Source organism: Mobula birostris, chromosome 5 (genome assembly GCF_030028105.1).
Source record: "Mobula birostris isolate sMobBir1 chromosome 5, sMobBir1.hap1, whole genome shotgun sequence".
In the NCBI taxonomy this organism is placed as follows: Eukaryota; Metazoa; Chordata; class Chondrichthyes; order Myliobatiformes; family Myliobatidae; genus Mobula; species Mobula birostris.
Genome location: NC_092374.1, coordinates 49,116,336 through 49,132,062, shown reverse-complemented (window position 1 = coordinate 49,132,062; position 15,727 = coordinate 49,116,336).

The window sequence follows — 15,727 nt, the reverse complement described above, 5'->3', positions numbered from 1 at the left end:
TCTGTTACTAAACTTCAATAAGTGTTAGCAAATAATCAAAATTAAAAATGTGATACTATTTTTTGACATCAGCATTGTTTATCATTTTCAAGATTCTGTAGTTTCCTTCAGGGATTTGATGCATATTTGTTCTGCCATTAAAATATGTGGGCCAATTGATACAAAACTTTTTTGCAAGCTGAGCTTTGAACTGTCAGTACTCAGCAGTGGGGTTAAGTTTTTCCGAGACAAGGAATAAGATCAGAGAAATGCTGTTGTTGATTAACTACTTTCCCTCTTAATATTCTGTTTAAGTCTGTAGCCCAGCGCCTCAAACCATCATAGCTCAGTCTGACAATTAAGATGGTGAATATTGAGTATTGAGAATAAGACTATTGAGAGAAAGGGCAAGATTTTGTACATGTAAACAAGATTTAAATGATTTTTTAAAGAAGTATTATGTCTGTTGTACAAAGCAAAGTTAAATGAAATGCCTCACACATCAATCTTTATCTAAAAGCAGAAAGTATGAGTAATGTTTCTGGTGTGATTCATTATCAGAGCTCTTTTGATGCTTTTCAGTTGCAGCATTTTATGTTTTTCTTCAAATTTTCAAAACCTTTACAACATTAACATGAAGTTGAAGAGAATGATTAAACCTTTGGGTTGATGGCTGCTGAATATTTTTAGTCCTTACATTTTTTCCTCATAATTGCATTAAATGTGCACCTCATTTTGAAGTATAGCCATTTAAACTATGATATTTATTTCTCTGGAAGATTGTTCTATAGAATGTTTTAGGTTACATGCTGGACTCAGGACAGATCCTCTGAAGTGATAATATCAAGTAATTTAAAGTTGCTGACTCTCTCCACCTCTGATCCTCTGATGAGGACTGGCTCATGAACCTCCAGTTTCCTCCACCTGTAGTCAATAATCAGCTCTTTGCTCTTTGGTTTTGTTGACATTGAGTGAGAGGTTGTTGTTGTGGTACCATTTGGCCAGATTCTCAATCTTCCTCCTAAATTCTTTGATTCTTCCCACACAGTGGTGTCATCAGCAAACTTAATGGCATTGGAGCTGTACTTTGCTTCACAGTCATAAGTATAAAGTCAGTAGAGCAGGGCGCTAAGCACAGAACCTTGTGCTGATGGAGATTGTGACGGGGATGTTGTCAATCCAAACTGACTGGGGTCTGCAGGTGAGGAAATCAAGGATCCAGTTGCACAAGAAGGTAATGAGGCATAGGTCTTGGAGCTTATTGTTTCATTTTGAGGGGATGATAGTATTGAATACCGAGCTGTAGTTAATGAATAGCACCCTGATGTATGCATCTTCACTCTCTATTTGTTGCAGAGCTGAGCTGTTGTGACATTGGGTAGATCCAAGTTGATATGCCTCATCACCAGCCTCTCAAAGCACTCCACCACAGTAGATGTAATTGCTACAGGACGATAGTCACTGAGGCAAGTTACCATGTTATTCTTGTGCACTGGTATAACTGAAGCCTCCTTGAAGTAGTTTGGTACATCAGACTGCTGAAGCAAGAGGTTAAAGGTATCAGTGAACACACCAGCCAATTGATCAGCACAGGTCTTTAGTACTCAACAAGGTACCTTCTCTGGGTTGGATGCTTTCCAAGGGTTCACCCTCCTGGAGGATGCTTTCATGTTGGTCTCAGAGACTGAATTGCAGGGTTGTCGAGAGCTGTGGGAGCTTGTGAAGGTGCCTCCATGTCTTGATGGTCAAATTGAGCATAAAAGGCACTGAGCTCATGAGAATGAAACCTTGTCACAGATGTCACTTATGTAAGGTGTTTCTTCTTTTATGTTACTGCGAAGGCTAACAAAATGGCTTCTTTGTTATGTTATAATTAAAATGGCTTTTCTGTAATAACTGCTGAGAAAGTTCGCTCTAGCAGCTTGTTTGGGTTATAAAGAGAATTGTATTAATTTGCTAACCAATTGGGATAGATGTTATTCTTTCCTGTGTGTCTGTAAGCTATTTTTTGCAGGCTTTGAGGGAGAAGGCGCGATGGGGACAGAGAGAGGAGGCGTGATGCTGTAAGCTGGCCGACGGGACAGACCCTGAGTGGGAGTCCGAGGCCCAGGGTCTTCGGCGAGGAGATGAAGACAAACTCATGTGGAGCGTCTGGTCGACAACCGTGGTTGGTCCCAGGCGATCAGAGGGGATCAAATGGTGGAAAGAAGACTCCGTTAATTGAGCTCCAACTGTTGCGCACTAAGTGGTTGAACTTTAAGTTTGGCGCCTTTTATTTTCCTTTTATATTTTATGTCTATTAATTACATAGTTCCAATAAGATCTATAAAGTGTTATCATTTATTAATATGGTGTATTGTCTGTTATTTGGCGGGGTGGGGTACATCACACAGCATCCACACAAACTTGTTTACCCAGTTTGGCAGGGCCGAAGGCTGCTCCCCCTAGACGAAAGCGAGTTGAGCGAGCCTGAAGCTTACTAGGGGGCTACACTTAGTTTGCAGGATTAATAACATTCAAGCCCTGTCACTACTGTTGAGCATTCTTTAGTGATTCAAGCGTGGTCCAGGATTGCCACTTCACATGTGAAATGGCTTTGTGGAAGTCATACCTGGACCTTTTCTATTTTACTTGGTTGCCAGACCTGAACACCACTGATCTGGCTCTCAGCAGATTGTGGATCTCCTGGTTCATCCAGAGCTTCTGGTTGGGGAAGACATTGAATGATTTTTGTGGGGACACACTGCTCTTTATGATGTCCACGACAACTGTGGTGTATTCATTCAGATCCTCTGTCCTTGAACACGGCCCAGTCCACTGATTCAAAGCAATCTCGTAGCCAATCCTCAGCCTCTCATGACCACCTCTTTGTTGTCCTCACCTTTGAAGCCTTGCATCTTAGCCTCTACCTCTATGCATGTTGGAGGAGGACTTTCAGATGATCAACTTTTGCCAGTTTTCCTCTCTAATGCCTCTGTAGTTCCATTACTCCACTGACACACATGTTTTTAGCTTCCCCCTCTCATACTGAAGGGTGAATTCTATCATATTGCAATCACTGCCTCAAAAGGTTCCTAGTCAAGTCTGGTTCATTACACAACACCCAATCCAGAATTGCCTTTTTCCTACTGGCCTCAACCATATGCAGCTCTAAAAAGCCATCTCATGGGCATTCTACCAATTACTTCTCTTGGGATCCAACACCAAACTGATTTACCAAATCTACCTGTATATTGAAATCCTCCATGATTATCATAACATTGCTCTTTTCACCTGCCTTTTCTATCTCCCATTGTAATTTGTACCCCACATCCTGCCTTTTATTCAGAGGCCTGTATATAGCACCCATCAGGGTCTTTGTACCCTTGCAGTTTCTTAACTCTACCCACAGAATTCTACATCTTCCAATCATTTCTCACCTCTTTCTAAGGATTTGATTTCACTTTTACCAACACAGACACCCCACCCTTCTGCTTGTCTACCCTGGTTTCAATACAGTATGTGTATCCTTTTTAAAATCATTTCTTTTTATTGGTTCAAGTGAAACTCACACACAAAAAGAACTGGCTGGTTTCAATTGTTTCAGCTTTTGCACAGGAACTTATGTTGAATGATTTAAAAAGCTATCTTTAGATGAGGCAAACACAGGAGTCATTAATCTGTATGCAACAAACAGTCTCCAAAGGAACTCAACAAGTCAAGCTGTATCTATGGGAGGAAAGGAATTGTGCAGAATTTCAACCCAAAACATCTACAATTCCAGTCCTCCCAGAGATGCTGTTCAACAAACTGAGTTTCTCCAGCAAGTTATTTGTTGCTCCAGATTCCAGCATTTGCAGCCTCATGTTTCATTGAGTGCATGTGTGGCCCATGATGTTAAAATGTGTTGTGGATGGATTTTATGCACATATATCACTCTCATTTCAATACTTCAATGCATATAAACATACAACACCTAATGATGTTTGTTGTTAGTTTACTGAAAGCTGGTCAATTTTCCTGGATTGAACTTTGTTGGTGGGGGGGGAGAAAAAAGGAATAAATGATAAATAGGAAAGTAGACTAAGAGTAGAATATACTTGTATCACTAGGTAACAAAGAAAATGAAGTAGGCATATGAAGTACAGAAACAAGACCATTAGGGGAAATTCAAACATTGTGGTCTTCATTTGTGATCTGGTTAGTTATGCTGAGTGAAGTGCTTGCATCTGGGCTAGTCCCTCATGGAATCACTGGCACAGCACCAATTTTAGCAGATTTCCCAGATCTCTGCTTTGGAAATCTACCTGCTAAGCCTGTGCCAGGTTAATCTTGGCAAATACTATGTTCCTGTTAAAATAAATGGAATAAATCGCCTGCCAGGAGAAAAGTAATCAGAGCTTTTCATTTGATTTAATTAAGATAGTTTAAATGTTTTTAATTGCCTCATATGCCTTTTAGTCTTTTGCCTACTAACATAAAGTACATTTTTAATGGGTCCCAAGTGTAACATTGACAAACATTCAGTAACAATGAATACTTGGACACCTCTGAGCTAGGTACAGGCTGTCACAGGTTATCAAAGATGTGTCATTAGTGCATTTGACAACTTGGGGTGGACCACACTGAACTTGCCTGATTTTCCTCAGATTAGGTAGTTGAAGACAGGGGGAAGGGACCTGACTGAGGACCATAACAGGACAAAAGTAATGGGCAAGTTGGAAATGGATAAAACAACTTATGTGGCGATCCAAAACAAGCATATAGTTTGATTCATAAGGAGCCACACTTAGCAGCCACTTTATTAAGTATACATGCACGCCTGGTCTTTAATGCAGAATCTAGATCCAAACAACCAATCATGTAGCAGCAACTCAATGCATAAAAGCATGCAGACATTGTCAAGAGGTTCAGTTCCTGTTCAGACTAGCCATCAGAATGGTGAAGAAACGTGATCTAAGTGAATTTGACAATGGAATAATTGTTGGTGCCAGATGGGGTGGTCTGAGTATCTCAGAAACTGCTGACCACGGATTTTCATGCACAACAGTCTCTAGAGTTTACAGAGGATTGTACAAAGTACAAAAAAAATCCAGTGAGCAGCAGTTCTGTGGGTAAAACCACCTTTTAATGACAGTAGTCAGAAGAGAATGTCTAGACTGGTTCAAGTTGACAGGAAGGTGACAACAACTCAAATAACCATGTGTTACCACAGTGGTGTGTAGAAGAGCATATTTGAAAGCACTACACAGATGGTGAAGTGGATGAGGCACAGCAGCAGAAGACCATGAACTGATCAGTAGAACGAAAGAACTGATTGTGGACTTCAGAAATGATAAAATAAGGGAACACACACCAGTCCTCATACAGGGATCAGAGGCAAAAAATTCCTGGGTTCCAATATCTCTAAGGATCTAACCTGGACCAAACATAGAAAAGCTACAGTGCAATACAGGCCCTTCGACCCACAAAGTTGTGCCGAACATGTCCTTACCTTAGAACTACCTTGGCATACCCATAGCCCCCTATTTTTCTAAGATCCATGTATCACTCCAGGAGTCTCTTAGAAGACCCTATTGTTTCCGCCTCCACCACCACTGCTGCAGGCAGCCCATTCCATGCACTCACCACTCTCTGCATGCAGAAAAAACTTACCCCTGACATTTCCGCTGTACCTACTTCCAAGCACCTTAAAACCATGCCCTCTTGTGCTAGCCATTTCAGCCCTGGGAAAAAACCTCTGACTACCCACACGATCAATGCCTCTCATTATCTTGTACACCTCTATCAGGTCACCTCTCATCCTCCGTTGATCCAAGGAGAAAAGGCCGAGTTCACTCACTATTCTCATAAGGCATTCTCCCCAATCCAGGCAACATCCTTGTAATCTCCTCTGCACCCTTTCTATGGTTTCTACGTCCTTCCTGTAGTGAGGCAACCAGAACTGAGCACAGTACTCCAAGTGGGGTCTGACCAGGGTCCTATATAGCTGCAACATTACCTCTAGGCTCTTAAGCTCAATCCCACAATTGATGAAGGCCAATACACCGTATGCCTTCTAAACCACAGAGTCAACCTGCATAGCAGCTTTGAGTGTCCTATGGACTCGGACCCCAAGATCGCTCTGATCCTCCACACTGTCAAAAGTCTTACCATAAATACTATATTCTGCCATCATTTTTGACCTAACAAAATGAACCACCTCACACTTATCTGGATTGAACTCCATCTGCCATTTCTCAGCCCAGTTTTGCATCTTATTAATGTCCTGTTGTAACCTCTGACAGCCCTCCACACTATCCACAACACCCCCAACCTTTGTGTCATCAGCAAATTTACTAACCCATCCCTCCTCTTCTTCATCCAGGTCATTTATAAAAATCACAAAGAATAGGGGTCCCAGAACAGATCCCTGAGGCACCCCACTGGTCACTGACCTCCATGCAGAATATGACCCATCTACAACCACTCTTTGACTTTCTGTGGGCAAGCCAGTTCTGGATCCACAAAGCAATATCCCCTTGGATCCCATGCCTCCTTACTTTCTCAATAAGCCTTGCAGGGGGTACCTCATCAAATGCCTTGCTAAAATCTATATACACTACATCTACGGCTCTACCTTCATCAATGTGTTTAGTCACATCCTCAAAAAATTCAATCAGGCTCATAAGGCAAGACCTGGCTTTGACAAAGCCATCCTGACTATTCCTAATCATATTATGCCTCTCCAAATGTTCATAAATCCTGCCTCTCAAGATCTTCTCCATCAATTTGCCAACCACTGAAGTAAGACTCACTGGTCTATAATTTCCTGGGCTATCCCTACTCCCTTTCTTGAATAAGGGAACAACATCTGCAACCCTCCAATCCTTCGGAATCTCTTCTGTCCTCATTGATGATGCAAGGATCATCGCCAGAGGCTCAGCAATCTCCTCCCTCGCTTCCCACATTAGCCTGGGGTACATCCTGTCCAGACCTGGTTACTTATCCAACTTGATGCTTTCCAAAAGTTCCAGCACATCCTCTTCCTTAATATCTACATGATCAAGCTTTTCAGTCCACTGCAAGTCAATCCTTCAATTGCCAAGGTCCTTTTCCATCGCGAATACTGTAGCAAAGTATTCATTGATTACCTCTGCCATCTCCGGTTCCAGACACACTTTCCCACTGTCATACATGTTGATTGATTCAACTACAACGAAGGCTATATAGCAGATATTTTTCATTCAGAGTTTGAGGAGATTTGGCACGTCACCAAAAACACTTACAAATTTCTACAGATATACCTTGAAGAACATTCTAACTGTCATGGTATGGGGTGGGGGGGGGTGGCTACTGCACAGGTTCAAAAAAAGTCGCAGAGAGTTGTAAACTTAGTTAGCTCCATCATGGGCACTAGCTTCCGTAGTTTGCAGAGCATCTTCAGGGAGTGATGCTTCAAAAAGGTGGCATCTATCATTAAGGACCTGCATCACCCAGGTCATGCCTTGTCCTCATTGCTACCATCAGGAGGGAGGTAAGAAGCCTGAAAGCACCGAGTCAACGATTCAGGAACAGCTTCTTCCCACCTGCCATCTGATTTCTGAATGAACTTTGAACCCATGAACACTACCTCACTCACTACTTTATATATTTCTATTTTTACATGACATATTTAATTTAATTATTTAATATGCTGTATATATGTCCTGGGTATGACTGTAAACTGCAACTGGTGATGAGGCTCTGGTTGGGGACTTTCAGAGCTCTGGGGAAAATGGAGTTACCCCTTAGTCATTCATTGCTCCCAGGGCTGCTCTGACCCGGAACGGTAGCACCTGCAAGGTTTCCTGCTCAGGATACCAGCAAAGGCCACCAGCAGATCCGGCAGGTTCATTAACTGAACTTATGACGGAGAAGGCAGATGAGCTAGGACCTCAAATGTCAATGGCTACAGTACAGGTGGATGAACAATTGGGAAGAGAAATAGCTATTTCTTTAGTTCGCCCAATGGTAGGCAACAGCAAACTACTGTTGCTAGATACTAGGTTTCCTAGAATCTATTTGTGAAGAAAACCATGGTCAAGCTCACAAAATGTATCACACAGCATCGAGGATCTTCAAGACAATTCTGAAGATGTATCGCTCGGTAGGGTTGATTCTGATCAGCAGGGGATCCCCGACCGTCATCAATCTACTGCTCGTAAAATTCAAGTAATGCAAAAGAAAATTATTGCCACTTGGAATGTAAGAACCCTATATCAAGCAGGAAGATTGGACAATGTGATAAATGAAATGGAAAGACTAAAGATTAACATCATGGGAATTAGCAAAGTTCGTTGGATAGGTGCTGGAACATGTCAGAATAGAAATAAAACACTAATTTATTTTTGTGGAACATCCCATACTAATGGAGTCAGAATTCTTATGGATGAAAACATGGCAAAAAGTGATTTAGGACATTGGGCAATATCAGAAAGAATACTCCTTGTTAGATTCAGAGGACAACCATTTGATTTAGCAATTATACAAGTATATGCACCAACAACAGATGGAACAAATGAGGATATAGATAAATTCTATGAAGAGCTTGAACAAGCAAAGAATAGGTGCAAATCTCAAGATATTGTTATTGTCATGGGAGATCTAAATGCTAAAGTAGGACAAGGTGCTGATGGACACACCATAGGAAAATTTGGACTCGGGGAAAAAAATGAAAGAGGTGAGAAATGGGTAGAATGATGCAAGATGAATAATCAGGTCATTATGAATACCTGCTTTAAAAACCATCCGAGATGCTTGTGGACCTGGAAAGGTCCAGGTGATAACACTAGAAATCAAATTGACTTTATTACTATAAACCAAAGATTTAGAAACCCAGTGACTCAATGCAAAACATATCCAGGTGCAGACTGTAATAGTGACCATAACCCAGTAGTATGTCATGTAAAAGTAAAACTTAAAAAAACTAAAGAAGCAAAAACCTGAACAATCCCTTGACTACTTGCAATTAATTAAAGAAGAAAACTTAAGACAAAAATTCATAATTGAAGTAAGGAATAGATTTCAAAGTCTAGAAATAGAATCTGTTGAAGATTATAGCAATTATGTAGAAAAGAAATTTAACTCTTTAAAGGATGCCTCGGTAGAATCAGCAAAGTCAGTGATTCCTAAAAAAGAAAAAAACACAAAGAATAAATGGATGACAGATGAAATCAAAAATCTAATGGAAGAAAGGAGACAGAAGAAAGCAAATCCTGTAGAATATAAGTCCTTAGATAAAAAAAGTTAAAAGCTTATATCAAAAAGCCAAAGAAGGATGGTTAAACCAGGAATGTGAGCAAATAGAAAGAATCTCTATTACTGATCCAAAAAGGTTACATCAACAAATCAAGAATATCACTGGTAAAAAGCCCTTCTGTTCTTCAGGTGGATGTTTGAAAGCAAAGGACGGTACCATTATCATGTAAAAAGATGAGATTATGAAAAGATGGACTGAGCATATTCAGGAATTGTTTGAAGACGATCGAGGTGAAAAACCAGAAATTAAGAAAAACATTGAAGGTCCAAGTATTTTAAAATCTGAAGTTCGTAATGCAATAAATAGGATGAAGAAAGGAAAGGCAGCAGGTCCTGATGAATTAGTAATAGGACAAATTATCGCCCTTGAAGATTATGGAATTGAAAAACTTACTGATTTAATCAATGACATTTGGGAGACTGGAATAATACCAGAAGAGATGAAAAAATCAGTATTTATCACTCTTCCTAAGAAACCTGGAGCAATAGAATGTGAATTACATAAGACCATATGTTTAATGAGCCATATCACCAAGATACTTCTAAGAATTTTGATGAAAAGAGCTAAAAGTAAGATACAAGCTGAAATAGGTAAAGAACAATGTGGTTTTGTGAAAGACAAAGGTACAAGAAATGCAATATTGATGTTAAGGATACTATCAGAACAAGCTATTCAAGTGCAAAAAGATTTGTTTGTTTGTTTTATCGACTACACAAAAGCATTTGATAAAGTGAAGCACAATAAGTTACTTGAAATGCTACAGAAAACTCTAGATCTAGATTCCAAAGACCTCCGCCTAATCAGAAGTCTGTACTGGGAAAAAACTGCCGCTGTAAGAATAGATGGAGAAGTGAGTCAATTTACGAAAATCAAGAGAGGCGTTAGACAAGGGTATGTTTTCTCCCCTGATTTATTTAATGTGTGCAGTGAAATGATATTACAAAAAATAAGAGACATCTTGGGAATCAAAGTTGGCGGTGAAAACATCAATAAATGCAGATATGCAGATGACACTGTGTTAGTTGCAAGTACAGAGGAAGAACTACAAAACTTAATTGATATAGTTGTTGAAGAAAGTGAAAAAGACAGAATGTATGGTGATATCCAAGAAGAAGGAGAATCCTATCTGCAGGCTGAGAACAAACGGGGAAGACATAAAACAAGTACAGAACTTTTGCTACTTAGGAAGCTGGGTGACATCAGATGGCAGGTGCAATATGGATATCAAAAGAAGAATAGGGATGTCAAAAGACACCTTTACGAGAGTAAAGAGTATACTGACCAATACTAAACTAGGCACGACAACCCACTTCAGGGTACTGAAATGTTACGTTTATCCAGTTATGTTATATGTCTCAGAATGTTGGACAATATCTAGTAACACGAGGAAACGAATTGAAGCAGCAGAGAAGTGGTTTTTGAGGAGGATGCAAAGAATATCATGGAAGAAATGAGTATTTAACGAGGATGTCATGAACAGAGCAAACACAAAAAGAGAAATAATGTATGAGATCATGAAAAGGCAATGTAACTTCATTGGACATGTGATTAGGAAAGAGGAGTTAGAATGCACGGTAATTATGGGAAAGATTGAAGGGAAGAAAGCAAGAGGAAGACAAAGACAAATGATGATGGAGAAAGCAGCCAGAGAACTGGAAATGAATACCAATGAATTGATCTACTTGACCCAAAACAGTGTGTGGGCCATGGCAGTAAAAGCTCAACCTGGGCACGGCACCTGATACTGGTGATGACACTGGTGCCAAGCTGTATGGGACCTAATGCCCTTCCCTTGGACAACATTGGTGTCGTGGAGAGGGGAGACTTGCAGCATGGGCAACTGCTGGTCTTCCATACAACCTTGCCCAGGCCTGCGCCCTGGAGAGTGAAGACTTTCCAGGCGTAGATCCATGGTCTTGCAAGTCTAATGGATGCCTTTACTGTAATTCACAGTATTTATCTTATATTGCATTGTACTGCTACTGCAAAGTTAACAAATTTCACGCTATATGCCGGTGATATTAAACCTGATTCTGTTATCATCACAGTGCATTCAGTTAGTAAAGTGGGAAAAAATGCAGAGTAAAATATCACAATTACAGATGTCAAGGTGCAAAGGCATAACAAGGTAGATAGTGAGGTCAAGAATCCATCTTATCACACAAGGTGACATTTATTCATCTTATGACAGTGGAAAAACAGGTGTCCTTGAGCCTGGGTTGTATATGCTTCCAGGGTTTTATTAAGTTCTCCCTGATGTGAGGATGGAGAACAGAGTGCGTTCAGGGTTGGTAGGGTCTTTGATTATGTTGCCTGCTTTACCAGGACAGTGAAAAGTGTAGAGAGAGTCCATGGAGGGGAGGCTGGTTTCCCCGATGTCCTGAGCTGTGTCCACAAACTTGCAGTTTCTTGTGGTCTCGAGCAGAGCTGTTGCCATACCAAGCCTTGATGTATCCAGATAGGATACTTCTTATGGTGCTTTGATAAAAGTTGCCGAGGGTCGGCTCCTGAAGAAGTAGAGGCACAGGTGCACTTTCTGGGTTGTGGAATCCATGTGATCATTGCGAACCCACTGTTCACCAAGCAGACAATCTATCATTCTGAGTTTCAGTGACCTGAAAACATCAGAACAAATATAATCTACTCAGGTCAAGGAATGACCAGGAGAGACGCTATCAAATCCTAGAATATCAAATTCATTTCATAATCCGTTTATATTTTATAAATTTCTGTTCTGATCTGTCTCATGCTTTTCTTAATTTACCACATTGCTCCCTCTCATAATTCTCAATGCAGGAACAATTTCCACAAATAAAGACAAAGTACTTTTGAAGCAATAACAATTAAAAAAGAAAGCGTTTCTAAACATTATTGCACTTATGGCTCCCAATAAAAGAGAAAGCAAAACAAAAGAACCATTGAGATTTGCCTATTTGAAAAGAGCATTGTTATGTGAAAGGAAACTTGTTTCATAAGGGAATGTTCAATCACGTTAAAATATTATCCATCAAGATGGGAAAAGCACTGCTTTGCAAATTAAAGCACTGTACTTTTGTCAGGCATAATCGGATTATTCATAGCACGTTGAGCAATTTGTAACTAGTTACCGACATGAATGTTTGCATCTCAATTAAGGACTAAAACATAATTTGCAGTTGAGATTAGCTTCTGAGCACAATTTCTATTTTTAGGTGCACTGCATATGGTGCACACATGATATTTCTTGAAACTTAAAGTTACAGTCCTCACTATTTGTAACAATTATTGATATTGTCATTTCAGTGAAGTATATGCACTGATAATTCTAGTTTCACAAACAGGTCCGAATGGATTTCTACCCCATTTTTTGCTTTATTTAGTAGCATGAGGAGATACTTCTGTGCATCACATGGTTCACACAGGCAGATCAAGACCAACATACAAATGAAAATTCATTCTGGTGCATACAGTGAATAATGAGAACTGCAAAGAACAGTTAATGTTTATTTTACTTTGAGCCTGCAGGATAAAATAGCCACCAAAATGGAAAACAGAGCTGCTGGAATCCATGACATCATATGCCAAGATGGGTAGAAGTAGCTTGAGAGGAAAAGTGATAAGAAAATGAAATGCCAGCGTAATCCAGAGAAATGCTCAAAAAGTGCAAAAGTTTTCATTTTTAAGGAAAACAGAAAGAGAAGGAAAATGAGTTTTTTATGCAAGAAATTATATTGGGGAATATAGGCATCTGTTAGTCTCGTGAGACCATGGATTTGCACCTTGGAAGGTTTCCAGGGTGCAGGCCTGGGCAAGGTTGTATGGAAGACCGGCAGTTGCCCATGCTGCAAGTCTCCCCTCTCTACACCACCGATGTTGTCCAAGGGAAGGGCACTAGGACCGTTACAGCTTAGCACCGGTGTCATCGCAGAGCAATGTGTGGTTAAGTGCCTTGCTCAAGGACACAAAACACTGCCTCAGCTGAGGTTCGAACTAGCGACCTTCAGATCACTAGACTGGTGCCTTAACCACTTGGCCATGTGCCAACACATATTGGGGAATGAGGAAATAGAAAAACTACACAACTTGGGTCATTTTCCGTGGAAGATGATATAAAATAGTGGAGAACAAAAATTCTAGAATGGGCAATAAGCTGCAAGGAATTGGAAGTAGTAACCAATAGCAGAAATCAGTGGAGCAAATGCAGACCAATTCCTTGATGAGCAGCATTCCATCACACTAAGAGGTGGGAAAGATAACAATATGACTGTGGATGCTCTGGTTGTCATCTTACACAATTCCATATGTTCCTGAATGGTGTACATGCATTAGATGGTGACAAATGTGACCATGAGATTTAAGAAAAGAGGGAGAGAGAAAATCAAATTCAATTAGTCCGACAGAAGATGTAGGGAAAATACCAATGACCATCACAAAGGAATTGGTGATGGGACACCTAACATATGACTGAGGTTTGAGCAGAGTGGACAGTGATTAATTAAAGGGAAATTCAATTTGACAAATCCAGTACAATTTTATGACAAAAAGAATATATAAAGCCAAATTAGTGAATATGTGCTATCTGGATTTTCTGAAAGCCTTCAATAAGGTGTCATTCAAGAGAATATTAAACATGATTATAGCACATGGAATTGGGAAATTTAATCTGCTGTGGATTGGGGAATTCATCAATGATCAGAAAATAGTAGATATAAATGGGCAGTTTTCAGATTGGGAGCCTGTAACATATGGGGGTGCTGTAACTATTTCTAATCCATATCAATTACTTAGATTGTGTAATATATCATTGCCACAACCACAGACTCTGCTGTAGGGCCTACGTGTCCCAGCAGGTGGGCTACACGACAGGGTCAGCAATTGTGCCTGACAGCATGCATGTTCCAGATAATTACTGTTTCATTATGGTGGTATTTAATTCCCTTAATTTTGTTGTAATCTTGTTGAGATCTGACCCAAAGTACAGAAACATTACTCTCCCTGCTCACCCTGGTCCTTGTCCAGGAAAGAGGACTACCATTTCGACAGATGCTGTAAATGAGCAGTACTCGTTTAGCATTTAGTTACTGCTTCCAGCTGCAGTGTTGGCCTTTAACTTTTGGTTTGCGAGTTTTAGTTAAAGGCAATGTTGGCCTAGCATTTATTGTTTTTCCTTTCCTTTAAATTATATAACAGTTTTCATAAAAGTCAGTGAACTGTTGACCTGTTACAGTGTCTCTCTCTGTACTTGGGCCATATCTGAACATTCTGACAGCAAATCTCAACCACCTAAAATGGATGCAGCAGAGCGAAAACAGCTGACCTTGGCCCGGAGATTCATTGGCCAGGTAGGGGAGAAGTTACAGGTGATCGCATCCGTTCTGGGAGAAGTAACCAAAGTGATGTGACAGATAATCTCATTTCGACAAGCCCAGTCTCAGCTGGAGGAACAGATGTCATCCCCCGCAGCAACTGTTCAGCAGCTCACCACCGACAATCGGAATCTGACGGCAGCCATTGCCACTCTCACAGCTGCAAACATCCACAAACATTCAGCCAACGGCCAGTGACAGAAGACAGCCATTAGCATTCTCACAAATGTAATTCAGCAGCCGTTGGTGCGTCAGTCCCACTTCCAGCATCTTGCAGATCCTCCTTTTCTGCTGCCCCAACAGCCTCAGCCACTACTGCCCGGTTCCTGTGTCCAGACCAGAACCAACTCCTCTGTCCATATTAGAACTGAGTATTCCCCATCAGACAGATGCTCAGTTGACCCTGACAGCTGTTGGCATTTCATTACCCAGTCCATGCTCAGTTTGGTCGGTTTGGTGATGATGCATGTAAACGGGTATATGTAGTAAATCTCCTGTATGGATCTCCACTCTGCCTTTTCAATGCTCTACAGGAGCAAGGATCCCCCACAACTCACTCGTTTCAACATTTTTTTGCCAAGTTAAGGAAAGTTTTTGATCTTCCAGTACGGGGTCAGGAGGCTGCCCACCGACTCCTGGACCTGCGCCAAGGTGGAGGGATGGTGAGAGCCTAAGCAGTTAAATTGCACATGCTTGTGGTGGCGAAGGACTGGAACGAGAAGTCTCTCATCACAGCTTTCTCGTGTGGACAGAAGGCAGGGATCCGACACAAGATCACTGTCCATGATGAAAAGGATGGTATGGATGGCCTGATTAATCTGGCTATCCAAGCTGATGACTGGGCAACTGAGTGGCGCAGGGGAAGAATGCCTTGAGTTCCGAACACTTCAGATCACCACCCGTATTCAGCCAATGCAAGTGGGCTGCATGCGCCTATCTCAGGAGGAGCCAGATTGGCACAGGAGAACAGATTTCTGCCTTGATTGTGGCAATCTTGGACACTTCTGGGCATTATGCCCCAGGCATCCCATAAAAGTAGATATCCGTCAACAGGGAGGGGAGTCCTGATGGGTCAGTTCTCCCTGCAATCAGCTTCTCTTAAGCATGTGTTACTGCCAACTTCCTTGTCGTGGGGATCTCAGAC